Below are 9511 nucleotides of genomic sequence, written 5' to 3'. Positions count from 1 at the left end.
CTACCTTAATTGGGCCTACCAACCAGTCCTCCCGCACATTGGCTAACCAAACTATCTGCATTGTGTCACACCCACCACCCGCCAACCCCTGTTTTACGCTACTGCCACTCTCTGTTCATCATATGTGCATAGTCACTTTAACCATATCTACATGTACATACTACCTCAATCAGCCTGACTAACCGGTATGTATGTAACCTCGCTACTTTTATAGCCTCGCTACTGTATATAGTCTGTCTTAACACTGGGACCGGGCAGCCCCAGGGGAAAATAACGATTGATAGGCCAAACAATGGGCATCACCCCATCTGAGCCCTCCCAAATTGACACCATGCCGCTGCCCGTCCGGGACCCCTGTACAACTGCCATCTCAATACACTTTCCCCAGTCCCAACCCCAGCTACCAAACAGAAACCGTTTTATTCTTATAAGTCCAGACCAAAATGCAAGGAGCTGGATTGGAATTTCCAAGGAAACAACCAACACGGGTGTTGGGAGACTCCAATTTAATCTCCCCATTCCACAACCCAAACATACATTCCATCTAATCAGAACCACACCCAGGCAGATAGACAGGACAACCTCACTCACATAGAAAGACAAGCCATACAATAACTTATAAACAACCCTCACATAATATTGAAACCAGCAGACAAGGGCTCCAAAACAGTGATTCTAGACAAGCATCAATACACATGAGGCAAACAGGCAGTTATCCAACACCAAGTACAATGTACCAGTTGTATAGCTTCTTTAAATCAGAACAACAGTTTTCAGCTGTACTAACATAATTGCAAAAGTGTTTTCTAATGATCAATTAGCCTTTTAAAATGATAAACTAGGATTAGCTAACACAATGTGCCATTGGAACACAAGAGTGATGGTTGCTGATAATTGGCCTCTGTACGCCTATATAGATATTCCATTTTAAAAAATCTGCCGTTTCCAGCTACAATAGTCATTTACAACATTAACAATGTCTACACTGTATTTCTGACCAATTTGATGTTATTTTAATGGACAACAAATGTGCTTTTTTTTTAAAAACAAAGACATTTCTAAGTGACTACAAACTTTTGAACGGTAGTGCATGTAAAGGTTGAAAAAAGTATTCAGAGTTGGTCCCTTTATGGATCATTTGAATTTCCGCAATGTAAATCATGATGTCTGTTGCTTGATAGCACAATGGACCTTTGTATTATTCCATACATCTGTTGTTTGTCATGAACATTCAGGAGGGTGTACTTTTCTATAACATGCTGTGGCTCAAATCTGCTTGGTGAGCTCTCTGCATCACACTTTAGAGTGTGGGATAGACCAGCTTCATTATTTCAAAAATGAAATAAATTGATATTAAAGAAGGATTGTTTGAATAAATAAAAAAGTATCTCCTTTGAAACAGAAATATTCCATGACCACGATTCAGAGGTCAGTTTAGGAAGGAAGAGGTGGTGTTTACTCAATTGAACTCATCATTACATCTGGTTGGCAAGCATGTAAAATGTGTCTGGAGTGTATGGTAGATGAAATTGTGGAGCATGTGTTATATTGCTGTAAGTATGTTGAAGAGAGGGAAAGATTGAAGTGTAGGGTCATTGAGGTTGGACAGGTTTGGAAGGGATTTGGGGGATGGGGAAGTTAGTAGGGCTCTTTTATTTTCTCAGAAGTACTGGGTTAGGTAGGAGGATTTAGAAATGTTGTAAACCGGGATTGAACACACTTAAGCACAGTAGGTGGTGGCATGTACCTTTAACGTTGGTTTGTGGACCGCCGTTATATCATAGAAGAAGAATGGGAAGGTTTTCCTCTCTCCAACTGGATCTTTTTAAGCACTGGGGTATTTTCCACTCGAAAAAATGGCCCCTGAAGAAGCAGGAATACTACGAAATGTCAGGGATTTTTAAACGGGATAACACAGTGGGTATGACAATGGACACAGGTTTTGATAATATTATTTGATCTGTTTTTTAACTATTGAGTAATAAAAGCTACATTTTACTTGAAGATGTGGAAGGTTTTAGAATAACTGGGAGAAAAACACCCCAACTGGAGAATCTACAATCCAACTGCAACTAGGGCTGTTGCGTTGACCATATTACCACCACACCGACGGTCATCAGTCATGAATGCAGTCAAATTCCACGTGACCGTTTAGTCACGATAATTAGGCTTCCCCAAGCTCTGATGCTGCTGATGGTCATTAGTAGCCTACCAAACTTGCTAACTGCCTGGTACTCAGCACTCTATTTTCCCTCCAAATACTCTTACATCAATGGAAATGTGTTTGAAAATGTAATCAAACTCTCACTTCATGAGAGCCTATGAGTTCATTTTGCGCAACATTTCTAAAGGCTATGCAACTGCGAGAGAAAACAGAGTGATGGCCTCTACTAAAAAAAAGGAGGAACCCATCAGCTTTCTATAGGCTAGGCCTACTATAATTATTTCTCAACTTTCCTAATATTAAGCACATTGTTTATCTTTACAACAGGAGTATATAGTCTACCTGGCTGGCATGAAAATGAACCACAGGAAAAGCGTCCTCCGTTCTCTATTTAAGTGCGTAGATGACATGTATTTTTCCCCTGACCCTGTTTCGAGACAGGTGCATGATAATGGTCCATTCTAAATCAACACAAATTTCACACATATATTATTTAGTACATGTAAAGACAATATTAAATCAAGAACAGTCTGATGGGTAACAATATTAGCCTATCACTTGTGAATTATAACATCACTTGTGAATGATGCCCAGCATAAGAAACTGCATTTTTTTCACTTTCTCAATTCATAATTGCACTCATCATGTCGCCTAGCCCATAGGCTTATATGTTTTGATGTTTGTATCGCAACTAAAGTGGCCAAATAACTACTTAAAATGAAGCACATTAATCTGCTTTGCAAGGGGTTTTAGAGCATAACTGGCATACCTATGCAGCACGTGATTTTCAAGTTTGGGGAAGATAATTTTCACCATAAAAATGCACCTTTGTAATAAAAGCATTACATGCATAATTGCATTTGTAGTTACTTTTGATAATGGTGTTTTCCTGCTAATGGAACATTGGGGCTTATTGCCTACGGCCATGTGCACATTGCTGCGCTTATAATGTGAAGAAATAGCCTAATAGTTTATCAACATTTTAAGCTAAAAATTCTGATCTGTTGCATCAGCCACATTGCGTTTTTTTTTGGTGCTAGTGGTTTTATTAATTTGGGATCTATTGCATCCTACAACTGGCCAAGACTATATTAGGAATATTTATTTCTCGCACTGAGTAGGTCAACTTTTGTACTATGGGGGATAGTAGATTGACATAGGTTAGTGCTTTTGCTGTTCTTTAGGCCAACCCATCTTCTTGGATGATGAAAAGTAAATGTGGACAGTTCTGCCAATATCACACGTAGTTGTGTCCCCGATGTGTCGGTCTTCACTTGTAGCCTATGAGAAAGACCCGATCACATGTTGGAGAGCCATGTGAGTGAGAGGTGCTTAGGAGCACGCAGTACTCAGGGAGAAGGGCACAACGCAGTACTCTGGGCCAAGGGCACAACAAAGAACTCCGGGCCAAGGGCACAACAGCCACTGGCAGCAAAAGGCATGGCTTTTTTTAGGTGGCATTACGGCAACAAAGGGGATGCCGGCATGAAATTTGAGGCATTATCAAGTGCTTGTCAAATTGTGAATGAGATACTAATGAAGTGTGTACATCCTGCGCAAAAAATAAAGCAGAGCTCATGCCTTTCAAGCGACTTTTTTCAAATCATCATTAGAGTTGCATCATACAGCCTTACAATCTATTAAAAATCTAAACATATAGCCCAACATTTGTATTACAACTAAAGGTACAATAATAACTCTAAATGAAGCATATAGGAGTACCTATTCACCATCATTACGCACACCTGCCTTCCCTCGCCACGCACATCAGCAATTATTGTACTCATCTGGACTCAATCACCTGTTTATCACCTCCCCTATATTTGCCAGTTCCCCAGCTCTGTTCCCTGCTGCTGCATTGATTGTCGTCTGTCTTTGTGTTACCCAGTTCTGATGCTGTTCCTGTCCTGTTGCATGTCTGTTCCAAATTAAATGTCAACTCCCCGTACCTGCTTCTCTTCTCCAGCATAGTTCCTTACAATCTCTTTGTTATCCTCTCAACATAGAATAGCCGCATGTGCGCACTCCCTGAAATAAATTCAAATTTTATTCAGCTTTGTTCAATTGTATTCTTAATACTATAAAATAATACAAAATAATGCCATGGAATTCCAAGCAAATCTTGTCTGCTAAATGAACTAGTGTAGCCCACAGCCATTTGCCGTAGCCAGATCAGGACCTAACATAAGGATTCTGTATGCTATTCTGTTCTTCTGAAATAGACTACATTTTCTCCATATCATGCTTCTTTAGACCTGTCTAAAATAAATAATGGATTTATTGTGAAGGTGTAGGCTATATTACATGGATTTATTAGACTTTTGAAAATGTAGATGTTCCAAAGGTCTGCATCAGTGGCTTGTGGGCTATGTGTGGAAGCCAGGAGATGTATAGGCAGCCATGCAGTCCCTTATGAGCATAGTAACACAGCAATAGAGCCCAACAACCCCTCACCAACTTAGTCCCACAGCCTCCTACCAATTAAGTCCCACAACCCACTACCAATAGAGCCCCACAACCCTCTCCCAATAGAGTCCCACAACCCTCTCCCAATAGAGTCCCACAACCCTCTCCCAATAGAGACCCACAACCCCTTTCCAACAGAGAGCCACGCCTCAATCAACCCCCCGATGAGGCTACCAGGCAGGCCACAAAACTATATTTCAAGTTGATACAGGCCATCCATCATAAGGAAATCATTGATAAAGCCATTTCATCACAAAGGTTCCCTAGTGGCATGATGAGACAGGCGAACAGACTCACCACCTTTATCAAGCCATCTTCACCCATAGATCACTTCGCAGCCCAAGTACTGTAGAACAAATACACTATCATCCAATCACTAACACAACACATTCAACACTCTTGCACTGCACATAGCTGTGGGTGGGGCCCAGAAAATATACAAACTCATACACACCACCATCACTACAGTTGAAACATTTTTTTAACCTCCCCCAGCTGCTTACCACAGACCACCCCCAGAACTACCCTCTCACCCCACCCCAGATCCCCCTTCCCCTCATCCTCGGCCTCCCCTCAGCTAACAACCACATTGGCTCCCGGTCCACCGGACCCACAATAGACCCCCTGGCATACAGGCTAAGCTAAAGCCCAGGTACAACTACAGTTGATTTTTCTGCCCACCTTCTGAACAGCTCCTTCTTCATCCTCGATAGAGGATTTCCCTCCTCTACCCAAGCTCCCTCTTCTGGCAAGCCCCAGGGCCCTCATTTATCAATGTTTCTTAGAAAAGCTTCTAAATGAACTTGTACGAAGAAAATGTAGAATGTTTGCAAGTACAAAAAGTTTGTATTTATCAATTGCTCGTATGCTTGATTTACACACACCTGTAAGTATTTTGCCTTGTGTGGTAAACTGTGGGGTTTACCCCTCGGGGTTTACCCCCCCTTAGCCCTGACTGGGAGGGAGGCATGCTCAGGGCTAGGTTTGCATACCTCCTGGATAGGGCGTCCGCATTGCCGTGATGGGCCCCCGACCTGTGGATGACAGAAAGAGAATCGCTGGACAGGAACCAGCAGGTGACACAATCATTACCTCTTGCCATCCACACAAGGGGGCATGGTCAGTGATTAGGGTGAACTTCCTCCCGAGGAGGTAATACTTGAGGGTGTCCAGTGCCCACTTCACGACGAGGCACTCCTCAACAATCAAGTATGTCTTCTCCCTTGGGAGGAGCTTCCTGCTGACATACATGATGGGGTGCTCCTCACCTTCCTGCTCCTGGAACAAAACGGACCCTACCCCTTTGTCAGACGCGTCTGTCTGGACCAGGAGGTTTTTTGACAAGTCCGGGGTGACGAGTACCGGGTGCGAACATAGCGCATCCTTCAGGGCCTGGAACGCCGCCTCTGTGTCCTCCGTCCATTGTACCGTCTGGGGTAGTCGTGCCTTTGTTAAGTCTGTGAGGGGAGAAGCTATTGCGGAAAAGTTGGGTACAAATCCACTGTAGTACCCTGCTAACCCCAGGAATGACTTCACCTGCCTCTTAGTTCGGGGGACTGGCCATCCCCTAATGGCAGCGATTTTTTTTCTTGGGGTTTCACATTTCCCCTCCCGATATGACATCCCAGGTACTCCACCTCGGCGTGGCCCAACTTGCACTTGTGGGGGTTCGCGGTCAGGGCTGCATCCCTTAGCGCATCAACAACGGCCTGTAACTTACAAAGATGTGACTCCCAACTGTCACTGTGCACAATGATGTCACCCAGATAAGCAACTGCGTACTCACTGTGCGGCCGCAGGACGCGGTCCATGAGTCACTGAAAGATCGTTGGTGCCCCGTGAAGCCCGAAAGGCAGAACCTGGTAGTGGTATAGCCCCCCCGGGGTGGAGAAGGCAGCCTTCTCCCGGGAGGCCGCTGCTAGTGGCACCTGCCAGTACCCCTTCATCTGGTCCAAGGTGCTGATGTACCTCGCCATCCCCAAGCGATTGATCAGTTCGTCCACCCGGGGCATGGGGTAGGCAACGAACTTACTGACCTCGTTCAGGCCCCGGAAGTCATTACAGAAGCAGACGGTTCTATCCGGTTTCGGAACCAGCACTGTGGGGCTAAACCACTCACTGTGTGACTCTTCCAGTACCCCCATTTCTAACATTGTCGTCACTTCCCGCTGGACCGCCACCCTCCGGGCTTCTGGTATTCGGTTTGGCCGTTTACGCACTTTTTCTCCCGGATGGGTGTGGATCTGATGTTCCACAAGATCCGTGTGCCTCGGCACCTGGGAGAACACGGCCGTATTCCGCTGGACCAATTCTGAGGTCTTGTCGTTGGGTCGGGCTGAGATCTTCCCCCATTGCAACTTCGACCGAGGGCGGGCCCTGCTGTGGCTGGATCCACATTATGCACAGCGCCTCGCGTGCGTGCCATTTCTTCAGTAAGCTCACATAGTAAAGCTGGATTTCTCAGCCCCCGTTGGCAGACCTTATAGTTGTCGTCGCCTACCCGCTCAACGATGTCGTAGGGCCCATGCCACGTAGCCAGGAATTTACTCTCTGTTGTAGGGATCAGCACCAATACCTTCTCACCGGGTTGGAACTCTCGTAGTTGGACCCCCCGGTTGTAGACACGCTACTTGACATGTTGCGGCTGGGCCATGTGTTCTCTCACCACTGGCCAAATCGCGATCATCCTCTCCCTAATCTCCTCCACATGTTCTACTATGCTGCAAATGGGGGGGGGGGGGGGTCGGCTGCTCTTCCCAGACCTCCTTGGCTCTGTCCAGCAGCCCGCGGGGCCGATGGCCATACAGGAGCTCAAAGGGGGAGAACCCCATGGATGCTTGGGGTACCTCGTGCACTGAAAATATCAGGTGGGGCAGCAGCTGGTCCCAGTTCCTCCAGTCTCTCTCGATGACCTTCTTCAGCATCTGTTTTAGGGTCTTATTGAAGCGTTCGACCAGCCCATCCATTTGTGGGTGGTCCACACTGGTCCTCACCTGTTTGATTCGTAACAGATTACAAACATCTTTCATCACACGAGACATGAACGCGGTGCCCTGGTCCATGAGGATTTCCCGCGGAATACCCACCTGGCTTAATAAATGGAAGAGCTCCCGTGCGATACCTTTTGCTTTTGCTGCCGCCGGGATTGACTCAGGATACCGGGTGGCGTAATCCACGATTATCAGGATGTATTAGTGTCCCCTCGCGGTCTTCACCAACGGACCCACCAGATCCATTGCCACCCGCTCAAACGGCGCTCCGATAATGGGCAAGGAAACCAAAGGGTTTCGATAATGCACCCTCGAAGCTGTCATCTGGCACTCCGGGCAACTACGACAGTAGTCCTCCATGGTGCGCTTGACTCCGGGGCAGTGGAACCGATTCCCGATCCACTCCCTGGTTTTCTCCATCCCCAGGTGTGCCTCAAGCAGGTGGGTGTGGGCAAGCTGCAACACAGTCCTAACATACTGGCTGGGTATGAGTAACAAGTCTTTTGTCTCCCCATTATGCTTTACTACCTGATACAATACATTATGCTTGATTGTGAAGTGGGGGTAGCGCCAATCACTTACCCCAGGTAACAGTGCGCCATCCACCGCATTCACCTGGCCCCGTGTCGGGAGGTCTGTCTAGGGCCTCCACCCCCCATAAAAGGGGAGCCTGAGGTCTTCCTCGCCCGATGGCTTGCTTGCCGGAGCGGGGTCGTCTCCCTCCTCCGGGTCCGACCCGGGCCCAGTGGACACCTCTCGTGGCGGGGGTTGGTTTGCTCAGGCCACAGTCCTTTTTCCTTTTCTTCCTAGCTCCCATTCTCGCCTCCCCAGGTCCCTCCTCCAAAGTGCCTGGAAGAGAGGTTAGTCTCGACCAAGGAGAATGGACATGGGTAGGTTAGGAACAGCTCCCACGTGCATCTGGCACTCCCCCCTTGGGGTGGTTATTCTCACTGGCACCGTTGGGCACCTCTGTGTACACAGGACACTGTCACCTCCTCGTCCCCCGGTTCCTCCTTCCCCTCTCGTGTGAGCCACTGCGGGTGGGCCAGAGTCACCATGCTGCCGGAGTCCAGCAGAGCACTAGTGTCAAAGCCATCGATTCGCACTGGAACCATCGGAGGGGCCGTCTCGATGTGCGCCCAACAGGAGGTGATGTAACTCGCCATCCGGGTTACCCCAGAGTTGGAGGATGCGGAGGGCATGGCCTCCTACTGGCCGGGACAGCTTCACAGGAGGTTCGTCCCACTCGCCACGTCTCCTCTCCCCGCTCGGGCCCCTCTCAGCAGGTCCTGGGTGTTCTGGTGAATTTCCACCGCGGTCAGCAATTCCTCCAGGCTCTGAGGGTTCTGCATGCTCACCGTCTTCTTCATCTCGTATGGCAGGGCCCAAAGGTATTTATCCAGGACGAGCTTGTCGAGCATCGGGAGGTACGGTACTTCCGTCAGTAGCCAGCCCTTGGTCAGTCGCACCAGGTCGCTCATCTGAGCCCGGGGGGAAAGGGTGGGGTCAAAAGGGCCAGTCGTGGACCAGTTGTGTACGACGTGTGAGATTGAACCCATAACGGCTCAGTATCTCCCATTTGAGTCCCTCATAATTCACGGCCTGGTCAGTGTTCAAATCAAAGTAGGCCTTCTGGGCCTTTACAGAGAGGTAGGGTGCCAACAGGCTGGCCCACTTGGGCTTGGGCCATCCTTCCCGCTGTGCCGTCCTCTCGAAGGTGCACAAATACGACTCCATGTCATCTTCCTCCCTTAACTGAACCTGGAACTGATTCGGGCCTGACTCCTGAGCCCTCCCAACTTTCAACTGGGCTACCTCCGCTACCAGTCTGTGGTTTTGATGGTGCTGCTCCTCCAGTGCTTACTCCTGGAGAGCTTGTTGCTTCTGCTGG

This window comes from Oncorhynchus mykiss, chromosome 14, assembly GCF_057628025.1.
Source record: "Oncorhynchus mykiss isolate SJ-2025 chromosome 14, ASM5762802v1, whole genome shotgun sequence".
Classification (NCBI taxonomy): domain Eukaryota; kingdom Metazoa; phylum Chordata; class Actinopteri; order Salmoniformes; family Salmonidae; genus Oncorhynchus; species Oncorhynchus mykiss.
This window is presented reverse-complemented; position numbering follows the sequence as displayed.